The sequence below is a fragment of the Sminthopsis crassicaudata genome, chromosome 2, assembly GCF_048593235.1.
Source record: "Sminthopsis crassicaudata isolate SCR6 chromosome 2, ASM4859323v1, whole genome shotgun sequence".
Classification (NCBI taxonomy): Eukaryota; Metazoa; Chordata; class Mammalia; order Dasyuromorphia; family Dasyuridae; genus Sminthopsis; species Sminthopsis crassicaudata.
In genome coordinates this window covers 89,503,841-89,526,261 of record NC_133618.1, presented here as the reverse complement: position 1 = coordinate 89,526,261, position 22,421 = coordinate 89,503,841, and the positions used below count along the sequence as shown (strand labels likewise).

Below are 22,421 nucleotides of genomic sequence, written 5' to 3'. Positions count from 1 at the left end.
AACAAAAACTACAACCACATAAGCAAATAATTCTCTTCCCTTTTTTCCCCCAAGGAAAATATGGGGCTTGAGGAAGGACTAAAGGTAAAATTAGAGGAGATGGGAAATTAGGTAAGAGTTAAATGGATAGGAATGGAAATCAAATGGTACTGCTTTCCTCCTACCTCCTTGGTAATGACAAGTAGCTCCTAACATTTTTATTCTACCTGCTTTGGCCATGGGCAAAGAACATTCATACAGTTTAGAAAAGACTAGAGGAAAAGGACTAAAAGATAGGGCCATTCAGAAAAAATATTATTCTTGACTCTTTTCCAAAGTATTTTTCTCCTGGTATATGCCCTGTTCTCTCTCATCCTGTTCCACAAGATGAGAAAAACTTTCTCATTTAAAAACTTCTAAAATACAATGAAAATTAATAACAGCTACAGTGGCATTGTACAAACAATGAACTTGGGAGTCAGAAAGCTGATGTATTAGGTATGTTCCATGCTTGTCAAATAATCCATGTACATGGACAGTTTTATCAAAAGATTTCCCCTTCAGCTCTTGCCTTTGCTGCTTGCCACCCTAGGTTATAACCACAACAAGGATTTTTCATATATTATATTATTGAGAAAACTCATCTGAGTTTCCTGAGTTAGACATCATTATATACATTTAAAAACTAGGCTCTGAAAGGTCAGGGGACTGTCTAGTCACAAAGAGCTACTAAGTTTCTGGGATGAAATTTTAGTCTGCTCTTCCCATGTCCAGAATTATCAGCTCTATGTCTTAATAAATGACAGGACAACTCTTTGTTTCCCTAATTCAGAAGTTCTACTAGGTAAGAGTTTTGTCCCAGTATCAAGGAAGCAAAGGTACTTCTTCAGCTGCAGGACTCATAGCTATAGAGTGAGCAAGACTGAACTCAAGGACAAAGGTAGTGCAGTCATTATATTCTGCCATGCTAAAATTGCAGATTTGAGGAAACAAACAGTAAAGAGAAAAGAGCACATCAGTCTGGCTTTACTTTATGAGCTAGAACTGAGCAAATATCCAGAGCAAAATCTGATAGCACGTCCAGCAGCAGGAGAAAAAGAGATGAAACAAAACCCAGTTCAGTTCTCTAGTTAGTACACAGGGCCAGAGTTGACCCACAAACACAGTATGAGTTACTTACTGTGTGGCCTGGAGCCAGTCAGAGACTCTCTAGGGTGATATCTCTATTATTGATGATACTTTTACTCAGTTTACTCATCTGTAAAATAAGAGATCTAATTATTTAGAAGAACTCTACAGTCCTTTAATATTCTAAATTCAAAGGTCCTAAAAGTAGATTACGTAAAAATTAAACTTCCCTGATAGCCAACCTTTAAGAGTTGAACTTCTCTGTACAGAATTAGACAGGCAACTTACCTCTAGCAGCAGCTAGAAACACAATACTTGCAACAAATAAGCATGGTCAACAAAACAAATTTACACATGCCATGTGCAAAAATATCTCATTCCACACTTTGAAGGTGAGTAGCAACTTTCACCATCTGTTCTTTGCAGCTGTAGTTTATCATGGAAATGATCAGAATTCTTCAATCTTTTAAAGCTATTTTTCGCTATAGTGTTTTTTGCTATAAAAATTGTATCTCTAGCTTTACTCATTTCACTGCATCAGTTCATAAATGTTTTCTCAGATTTCTCTATGGATTTTCCCTTTAGATCTAATAACAGTCCATCATATTCATGTGCTACACTTTGTGTTGTCATTCTATAATTTCTAGGAACCTTCTTATTTTCCTGTTCTTTGCTTAGGGGAAAAAAAAAAAAAAAAAGCTGTCATAAATGTTTTTGCACATATGGATTATTTTCCTCTTTCTCTGATCTCTAAGTTTTAGACACAGTAGTGATACTACTGGGTCAAAGAGCATGAATAATTTAGTAACTCCTGGAGTCTGGTTCCAGGTTGCTTTCTAAAATGGTAAAGCTAATGCACAATGACATCAACAATCATTAGTATGGCAATTTCGACAATGCCTCTAGAAACTTTTTTCCTTTTTCATCTTTGCCAATCTGATAACTAAGGTAAAAATTCAGTTATTTTAGTGTGCATTTCTCTATTAATGATTTAAAATTGTTTCTTCTTGGCTGTTGTCTCGGATATCTTTGAAAATTCTGTTTTCATATGTTGTGACTATCAATTAAGGAACAGTCCTTGTTCTTATACATCTGAATCAGTTCTTTACATATTTTATTAGAGAAATTTGCTAAAAGATTTTCTCCAGTTAATGGTTTCTAATTTCAACTGTACTGATTTTCCATGTTTAAATTGTTTTCAACTTCGTATAATTAAAGTTGTACGTTTTATCTTTTATTATCTTCTCCATTCCACATCTAGTCACAAACTTTTAAAATTTAAGTTTCAAAAGATACTTTCTTTCTTGCTCCACTATTTTTTTTAAAATAATATGATCAGTTATGTCTAGATCATGTATCAATTTGAAACTTATCTTGGCTATATCTGCCACAAAATTTCCTAGTTTTCCCAAGTCTTTGTCAAATAACCTACCCTTGCCATACTACTACTTAAGGGCTTTAGGTTTACGGAACAATATGTTAATTTGTTTCTGTTGCACACCTCTTCTTTTATATGTTAACTGAAATTTAAATTTAACTAGTGCCAAATTAATTCTGTTAAATGAATCCTACCATTTTTTTCTATAACCTTTAAAGTAATCTTTTGGTCATCTGATAGGTATAAAAATGAATAAATTAAATTCTACTACAATTTTCACAATATTAATCTGCTCTATATCTATGAACAATTAATATTATAACTTTCTTTTTTATTAAAGCTTTTTATTTTAAAAAAATATGCAAGGATAAAAACATTGTTTCAAATTTTTCCCTCCCTTCCCCCAAACCCTTCTGGTTTTTTTATTTCACCTATAATCTAAGTGTAGTCCTTCATTTATTCCTGTTCAAATTAAGTTTGTTCAATTCAGTTTGTCTTTTTACAGCAAATGAAGATTGTTTGGATCTTGATTCTGATGCTGATGTTAATCCTGATATTAGCTACCCAAGGCTTCTTGTCATTCAAAAATTTTATAAATAGAAGTAGCTTTCATGTAACTTATTTATTTATAAAAATATTGAACAGAACAAGGCCAAAGTCAAACTGATTCCTCCATGCTGACACTATTTGATTAAGAATACTCAATAAGTCAGGTTGTTCAATAAGCCAAATTAAACTAAGCTCACCATCATCCTATTTAAAAGTCTTAACTCATTCATACCTTTAAGAAATTTAACCAAGACTTTCATCTACTTTGTGTGGAGCACTATGCAAGATAAAGATATAAAGATAAGAGAATATCTTCATCACTAATCTCACATTCTAGTAGAGAAAAGACACAAAAACAGACTAGATATTCTATGACACATGTACTGAACTATTGAATCCAACTACTACGAGAAGCTTAGGGGACCAGTTTGTTCTAAGAGTGTGAGGAAGAGTTCATGGAAAAAAATGATAGTTAAGCTATATTTTAAAAGATGGAGAAGAATCCAAGAGGGCAAGTGAGGGGAAGCACTCTGGGCAGAGAGCAGCATGAATCAAGACTCTGAGCCAGGAAGGTTCAGGATCTTTTGCTGAGGTGGAAGGGTTGTACTTGAGTGCCTTGAACATAAAAGACTTAATTTTTGAACTAAATTATCCCACTCAACATCTAATTTACTACATTTTCCTTGTAAACTTTTGTAGCAAATCATTCTTTAAAAATTGAGGAAGGTAGTGTATTTGTTGCTTTGGAGAAGAAAGGGAAAAGGAAACTGACCTACACTTCCCGCTTCTACCTCTAAATAGACATTAGGGAATTCAGAAGAAAGAGGTAGCACTGAAAAAAAGAGCAGAAAGCATTAGTGACCTATATCCTAGGGCCTACTAGAACACAAGAAGAATGGCCCTTCAGAGGGAGTACTTAGGAAGGTAGCTGGATCAACAGCTCCTTTTCTCTCCCCCTCCCAAAAAAAACAACAATCAAGCTCTTTTCTCTCCCTTTTCCTTATGCTAGTGAAGATTCAATAATAAATTTGTGTATCTCTCAACTGTGTCTGGAACATAGAGGGCTTTCTACTTAACCAAGTGCGTTGTAAATGTTCAAAGACCAGCAGTCAGTGGGCTTGTTTTCTTTCCTTTTTTTTTTTTTTTTTTGGGGGGGGGGATTGTTAGGAGGAAGAAGAGCCTGATGTTTTTGGATATTTCTTCTAATAAAGAAGTTTTTTATTTTTAAGCTTTACTGTAACTTCTAGTACAATTAAACATGGGCATTTGGGCCTAGCCAACAGTTCCACCCCTGACACAGCCAATAAAAGCCTTAAATTTTTGCCTAAATTTAAAAATAACACAAGTCTTACACTGTGGCATAACTTCTGTGCCACAACTGGAAATGTCTTCTCATATGTAACATCTGTCCAACTGAATATTTTATGAATCATTTGAACTCTTGTACTGTTTCCTAGGAAACACTTTGGGAATTTAGATGTTCAAAACAGTCTGCATTCCTTGGTTCTGGCCAGCACAGTACAGATTAGCCATGCTTAGTTTATGTTGTAGATTAGCTATAATGTCAACTACATTTATGGTTTTTGTTTTGTTTTGTTTTGTTTTTGTTTTGACTCCAAATGTTTTTGGACAAATTGATGTCTCAAAATTCAATTTTCTTCTATATACTACATACTGAATAAATATAAAATTCTAATGTTATGTTTTATTCTCTGGCTAGACAATGCTTTTATAGTACTATATTGTTTTGAATATGTTTTAATGATATTCTTTTGATCTGGCTAACTCTAGTAGGGCTTGCTTCAGTCAGATTGTCCCACACTATATCATGGAAAAGAAGGAAATTACTGGTGGCAATAAGCAAAAAATAGGGTCAAGATACTTTGTTCTGATGTCAATGGTATGGATATTCTAATCAACTAAGGTTACGATTCCTTAGCCTACATAATTCTTGGTCATGTCTTTTTGTAAACTATTCTAAAGAACATGAATATCCAAAATATAAATCTAATGTCAATAATCTCAATTCATAACTGGTTCAGCCTTTCTGGTCAAATTCACCCCCATATGATAGATCTTATGCAACTTACAGTGCTTAAGCCATTTTGTTGTATTTTAATTTGTGACACTGGGAAAGTTACAACTTCTCTAGGTCTCAATTTTCTTCTATGCAAAATGCGGCATCTAGCCCAAATTATCTCTATCCTCTCCCAAACTAAAATCCTATGAGTTTCATAAATTGCCATGGCTGCCAATAAAAATAATAACAATTTCATCATCTAGTAGCTAGCCTTCTTATGATGAATCCCCTCCTTACTTATGTAGGCTGGTCCTCAGATAGCATACTATTGGAAATGGTCTTGAAACAGTAGTACTGTAAAGTTGAGAGAAGCAGAACAGATTAAAACAAAAACAAAAACAAAAATTAAACCCCAAAAGCTGCTGTTGGGGGGGTGGGTTGAGAACAATCCATATCTATACAGCAAACACAGAATCAAAATGCAAATATCAGATGATTCAAAAATGGATTTACAATAATGGTATCACACAAAGCAAAAATTAAAATTCTTAACATTAAAAGATAAGGAAATCACATTATGTTTAAAGGAATTACAGGCAACAAAACATATGGCATAGAAACTAAATTCATATAGGAAAAGTTAACTGAGGTGCAAAAAGATATGGATGGCTAAGCAATAATAGTAAGAAAACAATGTTCCTTTGTAAAGCTTAATTAATCTAACAAAGAAAATAGAGTATAGAATAAACTTTTGGAAAATTTAAAAGAAGAAAGATTTATGGAGTGGTCAAAAAAAGAAACATTAAAAAAATAGAAATAATTCTCAGCACTAAGTAGCACCAGCACAGAAAAATTACCGATAAATACAGATATAGTAAACACTTATTTTATAGATCAGAATCAATAAAAATAGTACTACAGGGAACATGGGTAAAAGGCAGATAATAATAACAATAACTCCCCAAAACAAGTGGATTAAAAAACATAGTAAAAATAATAATTATGTAAAAAGCTAAGTTGATAATGATGAAGCAGATACCAAAATTTATGGAATGAAACTAAAGTTATTCCATAAGAAAAATTATGTTGCTAAAACAGTAACAAAATAGAAAAGGCATTTAATGAACTGAGTATCAATTTAAAAATAAGAAAAATTAACAAACTGAATATTTTTAAAATCAGAGGAAAAATAAATTGAAAACCAAAAGACTATACAAACTATAAAACTAAAAGCTAATTCTTTAAATGACTAATAAAACTGACAGAAAATTTGACTCTAAATTAGCAACTTCAAATAGTTATTCTAAACTTAATTTAAAAATGGAAATTGTAACAACTATGAAGGAAGAAAACAATCTTTATTCTGTACGAATTTACAAGAGAATCCTATCAAACTTATAAGTAAAAGTATATATTACATCAATTTTCAAGGAAACACTCCAAATGTCTTTTATGAGGAAAATATTGCCCTAAAATTAAACTAGAGAAGGAGAAAACAAAGAGAAACAAAAAGACCAGTGTCAGGCAATGAAAACCTACACATACCAGGGATATGAAGATGATTTAGCATTAAGAAAACAACGAACACATATTAAAAACTAGAGTAAATCCCCTTACATAACACACACACACACACACATATATATATATATATATATATATATATATATATATATATATATATATATATATATATATATATATATCAGCAGAGGTAAAAGAAGCCCCTGACACAAAGCAGAACATTCACTTATGCTAAAAATCATATAAAGCACAGGAAGAAGCATTTTTTAAATAGTGTATACAATGGATAAACTCTAGAAACTTTCCCAATAAAAAAAAAAATAAAAGAGTTATAATTATTGTCATCACTGTGATTTGAAAGAGTTCTAGAAAAAGACAAAGGAGTTTCAAGATAAAAACGATGTCTAATGGGGGTAGGATAACTTGTTTGAAACTATCATACTAATTTTTTTTCTTTTTACTAAGAATTTAACACATATGAGCACTTAAATAGAATTAAGAAATCTCAACAGTTTGTGATTCTCTATTATAGTAGTTTGTTTTTAAAAAGAATTTATTAAATTTAAAACACAAAGACTAACATTTTTCTGATAATCTAGTTTCTCTTCAAAAAATCTTTGTTTTCCTCTGGACTTTTTAAATTTTTTTTTCAAATTTTCTGCCTCCTTCTCTCACACATTGAAAAGGCAAAAAATACTAAATACATTACAAATATTATAAAAGTCATGTAAAATAAATTTCTACATTACCCATGTTGGGGGTGGATGGGGGGGGGATAATGCTTCAATTTATACTCTGAGGCTATCAATTCTCCATCTGAAAGTAAATAGTATTTTTCATCATGATCCTTGGAATTTTGGTTGGTCACTTTAAGTTTGTTAAAGTTCCTAAATCTTTCAAAGTTTATTATCTCTACAAAATAGTATTACTATATAAATTGATCTCCTGATTCTGATATTTTTACTCTGTATTAATTCACATTATTTTTCTAGATTTTTCTGAAACCATCACTTTCATCATTTCTTTTAGCATAACAGTATTCCTCACATTCCTAAACAAGCTAATCTTCCACTGATGGGCATCCAATTCTTTTCCACAAAAAACAACAACAACAACAACAACAAAAAACAAAAAACAAAAAAAAAACAAAACAAAAAAAACACCACTATTTTTTCTTGCTTTTTTTGATTTCTTTGGGATCTAGCAGTATCACTAGCTACATCAAAGGGCATATACAGTATGCTTTTGAAGGCATAATTCTAAATTGCTTTTCAGAATGGTTAGATTAATTCATAGTTCCATCAATAGTGAACTAAATAATGTACCTATTTCTCCTCTAGCATTTGACATTTTCTACTTTGGGGGGAGGGGCACATTCATCTTAAGCCAATCTGATAGGTATGGAGTGATTATCTCAAAGTTGTTTTAATGACATTTCTGTACTAGTGGTTTAGAATATTTTTCCATATGGCTCTGACGGTTTGGATTTCTTCCTCTGAAAACTGCTTCTGCAGAGCCTTTGAAAATTTGTCAATTGGGAAATACTCCTTATTTTTGTAAATTTGATTTTAGTGTTTGATAAAACCAAAGATGTTGGTTTATGCCTAGTTTCTATCAAACTACTTTCAAATGTTTCTAATAAAAAAGTCATTCTTTGACAATGATCGATATAGCATCGAATCAACAAATTACTTAAGTATTTGTGTCATTTGTTACAGGTAATCTTAGTTTATTCATGGGCAATTAATATTACTTCAATTATTTTTATCTGTCTTCATGGGGGTAATGAGTGTTATTGCTGCCAGATGGTACCCATTCTTGCTCCCAAACTAGTTCAGGGACCTCCTGGGTTTGCTTTCTAGCCTAGTTAATTCCTGTTCTGGTGCTCAGTGTCAGCCCCTTGCTAGAATGCTGAAGGGACTGCAGCTACATGTTCCTGTCTAAGCCCCTGCCCCAGCTTCCAAAGATCTTTCTATTTTTTGAAACTGTCCTGGTTTGGGAAAAAGGTCTATGACTTTATCTTCCAACAGAATTCAGTCTGTTTTCTAGATTATTGTGGAAGAGGTTTGTTAGGAAGAAAAGGCAAAAATGCTTTATTTCACTCTACCATTTTGGTTCTTACCATATTTCCATTTGTTGACATGATGACATATCGGATAATTGCAGATAAGCGGCAATCAATCAATCAATCAATAAATGAGACATTAATGGCTTCAGTAAAGTTATAATTATGAAATAGATCCACAAAAATCAGGAACATTTCTATACAGCTGTAACGAAGTCCAGGAATGAGTAATAGAAAGCGAAGTTTCATTCAAGATAACTATAATATCCTTAAAATAGCTGGGACTCAATTGACTAAAGCACACTCAATTCATAGAAAATTACAAAATGTGGGGGCAGCTAGGTGGTGCAGTGGATAGAGCACCAGCTCTGAATTCAGGAGGACCTGAGTTCAAATCTGGTCTCAAACACTTAACACTTTCTAGCTGTGTGACCCTGGGCAAGTCACTTAACTCCAGCCTTAGGGGGGAAAAAAAAGAAAAAGAAAATTACAAAAGAAATCAAGAAGCTAATAAATTAGAAATGTAATTTTTAAAAAATCCAGGAAATAATGAGAAAAATTCAATAAATCACAAAAAAGTAATTCTGAAATTCAAATTAACAAAACTGGGGGAAAACACTCCAAAACAAAGAATTGACAAACAAAACTAGGACATGCTTTTAAAAATGAAACAAAAAGCAAAATAAACAAACCACTAGTAAATTTGATGTAGGAAAGAAGAAAACCAAATTACCAATATTGAAAATGAAAAAGGAGAACTCAAAACAAAACAAAACAAAAAAAAAAAACCAATGAAGGAATAAATTAAATTATTAGAAATGCCTTTGTCCAGTTTTATAACAATTCATGGAATGGATGATTATAAAATATCTGAAATGTTCAGATTATCAGAAAAAGAAATAGGTGATTTAAGTAACAACTTTAGAAAAAGAAATTGAATAAAACATAAGTGAACTCTCAAGAGAATAAACTTTAGACCAGATGGCATTACAGAAGAGTTCTATCCAACAATTAAATCCAGTACTGACAAAATAAAAAAAATTAAAGAGGAGATCCTACAAAATTCCATCAATGATACACATATAATTTTATACCTAACTAAAAAAGGAGAATCAAAACCAGAAAGGGGAAAAATTATAGAATATTCCTAATTAATACTGAAGCAAAAAAAATTAAACAGTAGCAAAGAACTACATCAACTTATTACAAAGATTATACACTTTGGCCAGACTGTTTTTTTCTTAGAAATGCAGAGTTGGTTCAATTTTAGGAAAATTATTAACCTAAATCATGAACTACAAATAGTATATTATCTCAGAAAAAAAAAAAAAATCACCTAGAGGAATGGTTAAGGTTCTCAAGAGATATGAGGTAAAAAATGTGGGGAGTTCAGCAATATCAAAAACCAAACTGTACTGCAAAAGAGTAATAATCAAAACAATTTGGTACTGATTGAGAAATAGAGGTTGATCAGTGGAAGAAATTAGGTGGAAAAACTGTGGAAACTTGAAAATATAGTAGATAAAGTTCTGTACCTGGAAGCTAGAAGACCCAAGTTCAAATCCAGACTTAGGTCTAACAACTTCCTAGTTGTATTACCCTAGGTAAGTCATTAACCTCTATCTCAGTTTCCTCTTCTATAAAATGGCAATAATAATAGTACCTACCTCTTTTAAGGTTGTAGAAGGATCAAATATGCTGCTAATTGTGAAGTACTTTGCATTAGTATTATATAACTGCTAGATATTATTTTAAGCAAATAAATAGCACCATTGCTATAATAATGATGATAAATAAGCACCCAAAGACCCCAGTTACTATGGTAGGAATTCATCATTGGGCAAAAAAATTGTTAGGAAAACAGATAAGCACTCTGGTAACTAAAAAGCTAAATGTAGACTATTATCTCATTCCATATGAGAAGAAAATTTCTAAATGAATACCTGCCTCAGACAAAAAAAAGTGGTATCATAAACAAAATTAAAAGAGCAAGAATGTTAATTGCCTTTAAGATCTATTGATAGGGGAAGAGTTCATGAACAAACAAGAAATAAAGAGAACTGGAGTTAAAATGGATAATTTTAATTCCATTTTTTAAAAAAAGCAGTTATCAAAACAATTTGGCATTGGCATAAAAAATAGAATAGTAGCTCAATGAAAGAGACTACATGAGGAAGAATAAAGAAACTGTACTCAATAATCCACTGTTAATTAAATAACACATAAACAAAATTAGCTAAAAGGAATAAAATAGGTAAATCAGAAAAAATCTTTGCAGCAAATTTCTATTAAGTCTCATTTCCAAGACTCATAAGGACATGATTTAAAGTTAAAAGAATAAAAACAATTCCCCAATAGATAATCAAAAGAATATTAAAAGGCTATTTCAAGAAATATAAACAATTGATAATGATATGCTCTAAATCACTAATAATTAAAGAAATGCAAATAGAAAAATACTGAAGTCTTACCTCCTATCTATCAGACCAACAAAGATGACAAAAAAGGAAGACGGAAAATTTTGGAAGGACTACTGTGAAAAAGATGTAGTGACATCTCTACTAGAGTTCCACCTAAAGAAAGAGGGAAAGGAATCATACATACAAAAATATTTGCAACAGCTCTTTTTGTATTGGCAAAGAACTGGAAATTAAAGAAGAGTCTACCAACAGGGGAATAACTGAACAAAAATATAATATATGAATGTGATAGACTATTAATGTGCTTTAGGAAATGATGAAAAAGATGGATATGGAGAAACTTGATAAGATCCATATGAACTGATATGGAGAAAAATCAACAGAAAAGGGAGAACAAAGGTATAGTATGACAAGTATAATCCTGAAAAACTTAAGAATTTTAATCAACACAATAACCAACCACAATTCCAGAGAACTAATGCTATCCACCTCCTAATAAAGGTGTGATTGATGGATTCAGGGTGCAGAATGAGATATTGGAAATTGACACTATGGGAATCTGTTTTACTTGACCAAATATTTTTAGATACAAGGATTTTGTTTTTCTCCCATGGAGAAAGGGCAACAAGAAAAAGAGATAATAGATTTCTATTCATTGGAAAAATTATTATATATATATATATATTTTTTTTTAAAGAGGTAACATCAGAACTATTATACTGGCAGCTACTGTGGTATATCGAGTGACATTATATCTGGAGTTTCTAATCTATTACTTCTAAATATGGAAGCCAGAAATGGTTTGATATAATTTAGTTTTATCTTCTGCAGGTTAAAGCAATGGGGTATGACAAGAAAAAGGTTAACACAGTAGAAAGTATCATTTATTCAATGTTTATGTCTGGTCCATAGCTCTACAATAATTAATTGAAATTACTTTACAAATGGAATGCCATACCAAATAAATTATCAAGAAGGTAATTTCAGAGTAAAATAAAAATAATTTTAATTTTCAAAATTTTTTTTCAAAAAATTTAGATTAAGACAAATAATGAAAAGAAAAATAGAAATGAAGTAGTAATAACACTTCTAGACCTCAATCCATATTATCATCAAAACTATCTGGTCCTGGATGAAAATGAGAAAATAGTTCAATGGAACAAATGAGATGAGGGAAAAATCGGAAGTAAACTCAATAATCTATGGTTCAAAAATCTTGAAAACAAACACCTAGAAAAGAACTCACTAAATAATATTGAAAATTGAAAAGAAGCTGCCACAAATTAGATGTAGATGAATATTTCATACATTTATCACAAAGATGACCTGAATAATAAAAAACACATAAAAAAATTTCAGTGGCAGCTAGGTAAGATAGGGATAGAGCGTGCCAGGTCCAGAGACAGGAAGACCTAATTTCAAATGAGCCTTACTCATTAGCTAAGTAACCCTGGACAAGCCATAACCCTGTTTGCCTGTTTCCTCATCTATAAAATAAGCTGGAGGAGGAAAAAGCAAATTACTCCAGTATCTTTGCCAAGAAAACTTCAAATGGGGTCACAAAGAGTCAAACACAAACAAAAAAGGGTTAAACAACAATAAAAATTAGATAAGAACGACAGTAGGTACACTTCTGTTACATTTGAGGTAAATTCTTAACCAAAGAAGAGTTAGCAGATAAAAAAGATGAAAAGTTTTATATGAACAAAATTAAAATAACTAGGATAAGAGGAAATCAGTTCATCGGAAGGAATCTTTATATGAAATATTTCTGATAGGGATCTGATATTCAAGATATATAGATGAAAGAAAGAAATATGTAAGATCACAAATGGTTCCCGAATAAATAAATGGCCAAACTATATGAACAAATAGTTCTCAAAAGAAGAATTGCAAACTATTAGTAGCCATATGAAAGAATGATCCAAATAACTAATGATAAGAAAAACATAACTCAAAAGAATCTGATTTTTCACCAAATATCTAGCAAATTTGCAGTGATAATATATGGACATAATCAATGTTAGAGAAGCTGTAAAAAGGCAGAAACACTAATGCAATATTGGTGGGGCTGTGAATTAGTATAACCATTTTGTAAAGTCTTTTTTTTTTTAAACAAAGCTTTTTATTTTCAAAACATATGCACAGATAATTTGACAACATTGACCCTTGCATAACTTTGTGTTTCATATTTCTCCTCCTCCCCACTACCCCCTCCCCTAGATGGCAAGCAATTTAATATGTTAAACATGTTAAAATATATGTTAAATACAATATGTATAAATATTTACATAATTCTTATTGCAGAAGAGAAATCAGTTCAAAAAAAGAAAGTAAATGAGTAAAAAAACAAAATGCAAGCAAACAACAACAAAGAATGAAAAGGCTATATTGTGATCACATTCAGTTCCCATAGTCCTTTCTCTGGGTGCAGATGGCTCTCTCCATCACAAGATCATTGGAACTGGCTGGCATCAATCACCTCATTGTTGGAAAGAGTCTTGTCCATCAGAATTGATCATCATTTAATCTTGTTCCTGTATACAATGATCTCCTGGTTCTGCTCATTTCACTTAGCATCAGTTTATGTAAGTCTCTCCAGGTTTTTCTGAAATCATCCTGCTGGTATTTGTTATAAAGCAATATTATTCCATAACATTCACGTACCATAACTTATTCAGGCATTCTCTACTGATGGGCAGCCACTCAGTTTGGAAAGCCTTTTGAAACTATGCTGAAAGTGACTAAATGATCCATGCCCTTTAACTCAGAGGTTCCATTACTGGGCAAAGACTCCAGAGGTCAGTGACAAAAAGAAAGTACCTATGATGCCCCCAAATACTTAGAGCAGCATTTTTTGTAGGAACTCAGAACAGAAACTGAATGGGAAATAGCTAAAAAAGTTGTAGAACATGACAGTAATGAAACATATTGTGTTATAGATAACAATGAACACGACAGAGAAGCATAAAAAGGACTTATATAAATTGGTGTAAGGTAAATGGAAGAAAATATAAACAAAGAATAAAAAGTTCAAACAGCATGTTCTGAAATCATAATGACTAAAGTTGACCTTAAAGAAGATGTATGAGGAAGCAATCCTACTCTTCTTTGCAGAAGTGGGGGATTATTTAAAATAACTGACGATAATATAAAATATTTAGGAGTCTACCTGCCAAAAGGCAAGTCAGAAACTATACAAACACAAATACAAAACACTTTCCATGCAAATAAAGTCAGACCTAATCAATTGGAAAAATATCAAATGCTCATGGGTAGGTGGAGTGAATGTAATAAAAATTACTTAAATTAATTCGTTAATTAGTTTGATTAACTAAATAAATTATTTGTGCCATACAAACTACCAAGAAATTATTTGACAGACCTTGAAAAAAATAGTAAAGTTCATCTGGAATAACAAAAGGTCAAAAATCTCAAGGGAATTAATGAAAAAATGAAAATGAAGTTGGCCTACCTGTGCCAGATGTAAAACTATATATTATAAAGCAGAGGGATCATCAAAACTATTTGGTACTAGCTAAGAAATAGAGTGGATCAGTGGAATAGGCTAAGTTGACAAGATACATGTTAATGACTATAGTAGCCTAGTGGTTGGCAAACCCAAAGACCCCAGCTTTTGGGATAAGAATTCACTATTTGACAAAAACTGCTGGGAAAATTGGTAACTAATATGGAAAAATTAGGGCTTGACCCACACCTAACACTGTATGTATACCAAGATAAAGTCAAAATGAATTCATGAGTTAGACATAAAAAATGATAGTATGAGCAAAGTATAAGAGCATAGGATAGTTTACCTCTTAGATTTGTGGAGAAGGAAGGAATTTGTGGCCAAAGAACTGGAGTTCATTATTGAACACAAAATAAATAATTTTGATTATATTAAGATTAAAAAGTTTTTGTACAAACAAAACCAATGCAGACAAGATTAGAAGGGAAGCAATATATAAGGCTTCTGATAAAGGCCTCATTTCTAAAATATATAGACAACTGACTCAAATTTATAAGAATTCAAGCCATTCTCCAATTGATAAATGGTCAAAAGATATGAACAGAATGAAAAAGTTCTCCAAATCATTATTGATCAGAGAAATGCAAATTAAGACAACTCTGGGATACTACTATACACCTCTCAGATTGGCTAAGATGACAAGAAAAGATAATGTCAAATGTTGGAGAGGACGTGAGAAAACTGGGACACTGATACATTGTTAGTGGAAATGTCAAAGAATCCAACCATTCTGGAGAGCAATTTGGAACTAGGCTCAAAAAATTATCAAACTGTGCATATCCTTTGATCCAGCAGTGTTTCTACTGGGATTAAATCCCAAAGAGATCTTAAAGAAGGGAAAGGGACCCACTTGTACAAAAATGTTTGTTGCAATCCTTTTTGTTGTGGCTAGAAACTGTAAACTGAGTGGATGCCCATCAATTGGAGAATAGTTGAATAAATTATGGCATATAATGCTATGAAATATTATTGTTCTATAAGAAACAATCAGCAGGATGATTTCAGAAAGGCCTGGAAAGACTTACATGAACTGATGCTAAGTGAAGTGAGCAGGACCAGGAGATTATACATGGCAACAAGATTATACAATGATCAATTTTGAAGGACATGACTCTCATAAATAATGAGGTGATTCAGACCAGTTCTAATGGTTTTGTGATGAAGAAAGCCATCTACACCCAAGGAAGGGACTAAGTGTGGATCATAACATAGCATTTTCACTCTTTTTGTTACTGTTTGCTTGCACTTTGTTTTCTTATTTTTTTTTTCCTCTTTTGATCTTTTTTTTCTTGTGCAGCAAGATAATTGTATAAATATGTATACATATATTGAATTTAACACATTTTTAACATATTTAACATATATTGATTGGATTGCTTGCTGTCTAGGGGAGGTGGTAGAAAGGAAAGGAAAACCTCGAACACAAGATTTTACAAGGTTCAATGTTGAAAGATTGTCCATGCATATGTTTTGAAAATAAAAAGCTTTAATTTAAAAAAAAAGAAACAAACTATAACAACAACAAAAAAGAAATGGGAGATTATGAGCATGAACATTGCATGTATTTTTCTAGTATGTTGGTTTGTTTCGCTGAACTGGGGGAGAGAGGGGAAGAGGGAAAAGGGACAAATGTATTGGGAAATTAAGTGTTATAAAAACCCTAAAACAGCAAAACAAATTTATTTTTAAAAATCAAAGAACTTATTTGAATATTTTAAGGTGCCTCTTCAAGAATTAGCCAAGACTAACAAAGATATTAAAAAAAAAAAAAAGTAAGGATTCAAATTGAGTATTAGTAGTTAGATATAAATGGTTGAATCAAAAAAAAATATACAATCAATCCTTAACATTCCCATTTAATTTCTACAACTTTTTAAGCATTCACATAATTTTACTGACAATGTGATTTTCACTTTGGCAACTGTAGCTATGCATAATAGGAAAAAACCCAACGTGCAATAAGCACAAGTTTGCAGTATCCTATTAGGATACATTAATTCAAACGGGCGCATCCTTCACAATCTCCAATGTTATCTGCCAGCTATGAAGGACAGTCAAATGTCAAAAGTGATATCAAGACCCCATTAGTTTCAGCTATCATGCAACAGCAGCAATTAAAAACCTAGCAATTTTTACCTTGGTTTTCAGAAAAACCAGTAGAGAACATGGTATAATCTCAACCTCCCACTCTGACACAATGGAAGATAAGATGCAAATTTTAAAATGTTTTTAAAAATTTTGTTTGCTGTTTAGTAATTATCATGCTTTCTAATGTGTTGTGTATTATATGTCGTGTTATAAAAAGTGAATGTTGTCTAAACTGAATGTTTTTTTAAATTATGATGTTAGCACAAATGATCATAGAATTAGGAAATTACTAGTGAGAAAAATGTTTTGCATGTTATCAATTTTATTTTGTGTACTATATTTTATGGGTTATTTTATAGTTACTGGGTTAGGAAAATGCATATTATCACAACTACCAAAAGTTTTAATCTTTCACTAGAAATTGCTGAAAATAATTTTTTTTTTGCTTACAGTGCTTTACAGTAAAACATTATTTCTGATAATATGCACTTAACGCCAATTACCTCAGCAAAAAAAAAGAAAAAGAAAAAAAAAAGAATCCAGAAGATCATGTAGGTCAAAGAACAGATTGTAGAAATAATAAGCATTTTCATGAAAGTGACAATGACAGAAAATAACAAAACTTTTGAAGAGAAAGTTGTTCTTAATGGAAAAAGGCCACATGAACCAGACATGCAACTAAAATAACTAGAAAAGCAATAAACTAAAAAACTCTCAAGTTTAGCTTCCAGTAAATACTATTCTTTAAAATTTTTTTAAATAGTTATAATGATGGTTTCTTTATTCTTCAGACCGACCTTCTTAGCTAAGAAGTAGAACAATGGAGAAGTCATTATTTTTTAGTGAAGTGACCAAACAGAATCTTTTCCATTATAACCTAGAGAATCAATCTTTATTCTCCTGCTTCACTAACCAACCAAAATACAATTTTTTAAAATATCACCATTGTCCATATTTAACCTATTTTGAGAAATTTTTAAACTTTTCTCCATTTTTATTTGCCATATAAAACCTATCACTAAGAAGCATGAATTCTTTTGAAATATCTTTTGAAATATCTTTTGCATTTATCCCTTCTGATGCTTGAAAATATTCACAAATCTGAGACCAATTAACAATAAAATTTCTTAAAGATAAAACTATTTTATCTTCACAATAAATTAAAAAATGATTAAAAAAAAATAATGGGTCAACATAGAGGCACAGTATGGTTACAGATAAAAGAGTCAGAAGATATAGGTTCTAATCTTGGCTCTGCTACTTCACTTTGGTGCAACTTTAGGCAAGAAATGTCACCTGTTTTGAGAATCAGAATCCTCATATTTAAAATGAGGGCATAGGACTAGATAAATCTTGAGGCCCTTTCAAGTCAGAATCTACAATCTTATGATTCCAACTACTTTTAAGTTAAAATCAATTTAAAGACTTAATTAAGTCAGAAGAGGTATCTTTAGATGATTACCAAGACCAATTTCCCCCCTCTGGAAGTCATACCTATCATAAACCTAAGTTTCTAAATGAGTGTAAGAGAACAAATGTATACTTACTGGGGAGAAATAAGTCTTGAAATTTTCATTAATGTTTTCTGAACAGTCGTACTAAAGTTTCTCAGAACCTGAAAGAAAATGTATACTAAGAATGACAATCTTTCTTAACACATGATAATTTCATAAGTGATTCATATATTCTACTATATTTGCTGATTGTCTAGTAAATGATTTATGGCTAATAGTTACCATAATTAGCATACCAATTTTTTAAAAAATAAAAGAAAAAAAAATTTTCAAAGCCCAAGCAGAATACACTCTGATGAATCAGAAAGTATTTTGGAATTTTACATTATATTACATTATATTTACTACTGTAGATACAGAAAGGTATAATATAGGGGACTTAATTTTTTTCCACTGACAACTTAAAGGTAGAGTGAAAAAAAGAGCAGGGGAAAGGAAGTAAATCGAAGAAATTTTAAATTGTTACTTCTTTATTTTTCCAAGAAAAATACAAAATGTTGTATTTAGAATGAGAATAGTGAACATAAAGAATAACGTTAGTAGGGAAAAAAACCTTAAGTATTATGTAATGTCTTCTTTTTTTCCTCTGCAAGGAAAGGAAAAGGAATATCATGAACCTCTATTTCCCTAAGTGCTTAGAGGCAAAAATCTATCTCATTCACCAATTAAATGTGCATCAGAGAAACTACTGTCCTCTCTGAATATCTAGATTAAATATTGCTAGGATAATTAAAAATATCTTCTATCTTTTTTAGATAATAGGAATTTTCTCAAAAATCTTTTAGATTCAGAGAAATAGCAATTAAGATGGTATAATAAGTACAGTTCTGGCCTTGGGATTCAGGAAATTCTGAGTTCAAAGTCAATCTCACCCATTTTACTAGTCATGTAACGCTGGACAACTAAAATCTCTCTAAGCTTCAGGATCTTCCTCTGTAAAATAGGGAAATAATAGGTATCTACTTCCCAGGGTTATTATGAAGATAATATGCTAGTTATTAATTACTTAGCTTGAAATAAGGTACTTGGATTTCTTTGGACCTGGTGGGTTCTAACTTCCAAGTAAAATTCAATGCATAAAATTATCTATATCATTTATATATATATATATATATATATATATATATATATATATATATATATAGAGAGAGAGAGAGAGAGAGAGAGAGAGAGAGAGAGAGAGAGAGAGAGAGAGAGAGAGAGAGAGAGAGAGAGAGAGAGAGGAAATGAACAAAAGGGTTTCTTAATCTGGGATCCACTAAGGTCCCTAAAAAGTCCATATCTGTAAAAAGATATCTGTAAATTGAATGGGAAAAAATATTATTGTCACTAAGTTCTAATTGAAATTTAGCATTTTCTTCATTTATGAATGTAGATAACCAGCCAGTCATATTAGCAGTACCCATGACTTTTTCACCAATAGAAATCACAATTTTCATGTTACATTACTGTTGCATATATCTTAAAATAACATTTATGTTTATCATTATTTCAGAATTACTATAGAGGATCATATGCATAGAACGCATAAGATCAAATTATTTTAGTTCATAGATTGTTTTCCAATGTAATTGTTTTCCTTTACAATCCTAGTATTTTATTTTATGCATTAAAAACATTTTTGGGGGGGAGGTATCATATATTTTACCCAGACTGTCAAAGGAATCTATGACACAAAAAAGTTAAGAAATTTATTTTATAAATAAATACCATCCCCTATTATCTCAAATATTTCATTGTCACTATGGACAATATTATTACCATTTTTAAAGTTTCTATTTTGGAGGATACCACAGACCAATTTCTTCTCTCAGCTTCTGTGACATATTTTCAAAGTTCCTCACTGACATCTATTAAATACTCTCTCAACTGGCTACTCAATTCTATTTTGGACATACCAAAACTGAACACATCTTCCTCCTTTTAGTCAGTCAAATGTCTGCAAAGTTTCCTACTTTTACAGACTTCCTGTTACCCAAATTGGAGTCACTTTTAATCCTCCTTATAACCCTCTAAATACAGAGATAAAAAAACTGATTTTGCTTCAGATAATTTCTTGTATCCATCCCAATTATTTCATTTCCCTGAAATCCATCATAAAAATCTACTCATCACTTCACACATGACTTTACTAATAAGCTTCGAAACTAGCCTACCTTCACCCAGTTTCTTCCAATTGAAATAACTTTCTCTAAAATGGCAACCTCAGATCCTTCCTTGCTCAAAAGTTTCTATGGTTCTCACTGACAACAGAACCCTCTCCCTGTCAATCTAGAGGGGAGGAGGAAGCAAAAAAATTTGGGACTTTTTGCAAAACGTGAATGCTGAAAACTATCTTTGCATATATTTGGGAAAATAAAAGTTATAAAATAAAATTTAAAAAAAGGAAATATACAGTAAAAAAAATCTTATCCTTATGTAACTATTCTTTGATTCAATGCATCTTTTAATAAACATCTTAATAATCTTTGACAATCACTCTGCTACACATGTCAACAAAAACTTAAAGGATTCTGGATTTCTTGTGCTCAAAGAATTATCTCCTAGCAGAAGGCATTCAACATGGGTTTTTATTTTTGTATTTGCAACAAACGAACCACTCAACCTCAAAACTCAAAACATGAAAAGACACATAACAAATGGAACTTGATTTGGTTTTTAAACAGCAGAGAGTTGTGTGTACATGGACATAACTCCTATCTCAGCTGAGCACTGTCACCCTGAATTATCTGTAACTTATTGAAATTTCCATAAAAAATTAATTCAATTACATTGCAATGGATAAATAGTAAAGTTTAAATGTATATTTGAAAAAAATCATCTTTTTCTATCTTATCTATTCATCATCTACCTATTCATCTATCTATTAATCTATTTATTCATCTATCTACCTATCCATCCTTCCATCTATCTGTCTATTTATCCATCTCTATTTCTCTTTTTATCTACCAGTCCAGATAATTCTCCAAGACTTCCCTCCACCCCCGCCCCCTGAGGCTGGGGTTAAGTGACTTGCCCAGGGTCACACAGCTAGGAAGTTAAGTGTCTGAGACCACATTTGAACTCGGGTCCTCCTGAATTCAAGACTGATGCTCTAATCACTGCACCACCTAGCTCCCCCCTCCAAGACTCTTAAATTGGAGAACAGTTGATCAACTGCACTGATAGAAGGAGTTTGCTCAATAGAAATTCCCTACACACTGGTAAAATCATAGTAAAATCACACACACACACAAAAAAAAAGCACAGAAATACAAATTGGATTTTCAATAAAAGGTTCTAACAGTTAATAATCCTAAAATATTCTTCATTAAAAAACTTCTTTTTACTTAATTCTGGGCAATTCAATTAGCTAAGTGTCCAGGCTGTCACTATTAACATATTACTGACCAACAGAAATAATGGTTTTACACTTATGAAACTATTTAAACCTCTTTTCCATAAGATAAGTAGGACCAGAAGTTAAAGCAATTAATTAGCACTCTACAAAAAAATCTCCAAATTGAACCACAGAACACAATTTAAAGTATTTTTGTGCTTTAAAATAATAGTAATCATACAATATTAATTATCTGAATCTCAATTTTGAAACAATCCATGTCAAGAAAGGCATATGGAAAAACCCATGTTGAAAAAATCCCTAAAGCTTTGCATCTCATTTTTAAGGGAGCAAAAAATTATTTTTAAAACAACATTTTAACTAGCTGTTTCAAATGCAATTACTTTACTTTTTCCTAGTAAATATACATGACAAAAATATCAGAACATAATCATTATTTTCAGTAATTTATATATCTAAAAAGTATTTTCCTCTAAAAATACTATTTTTTATTTTTAAACATTAGCACAATTTTAAAATAATTTGATTTTAGATTAGCATAGGCACCAAAGAAGAAAGAAAAAGGCTTATTTTATATGGTTTATTATAAACCTTCACTAGGGTTCTGTCACACTCTTTCCTCAAAAAAAAAAAAAAAAAAAAAAAAAAAAAAAAGCCATGACTAGGTTCTTGAAGAAAAAAAATTCAAACTCTGAAAAGCTCTGCTGGAACAAAGTGGTGTTTTGGAATATGCATGCACGCATGCACTATACACATAAGTCTATTATGATGAGAGGCCAAGTTTAAATTAAGAAACATTTCTTATTAAGATAGGGCAATGAAATTTTTAGGCTCTAATAATTCTCAAAGGCTTAAGTAGATTTACTACTTAGATTCTCCCACAT

The 22,421-nt window shown here is 31.4% G+C and overlaps 1 protein-coding gene across 29 annotated transcripts in view; it reads right to left on the bottom strand.

Annotated features, from left to right (window-relative positions):
* SOCS5 (suppressor of cytokine signaling 5) overlaps positions 1 to 22,421 on the bottom strand; it is a 74,759-nt gene that overhangs the window by 12,761 nt on the left and 39,577 nt on the right. For 15 of the 29 annotated variants that reach the window (XM_074286742.1, XM_074286733.1, XM_074286746.1 and 12 more), the window contains 2 exons: positions 18,231 to 18,298; positions 1,160 to 1,237 (listed from right to left, as the gene is read on the bottom strand). The gene's annotated coding sequence lies outside the window, so the exon portion shown is untranslated. Of the gene's footprint in view, positions 1 to 1,159; positions 1,238 to 5,351; positions 5,373 to 7,327; positions 7,395 to 8,700; positions 8,849 to 11,114; positions 11,217 to 18,230; positions 18,299 to 22,421 lie in introns of those variants that run through there. The other 14 variants (XM_074286756.1, XM_074286739.1, XM_074286755.1 and 11 more) reach the window with 7 other exon arrangements.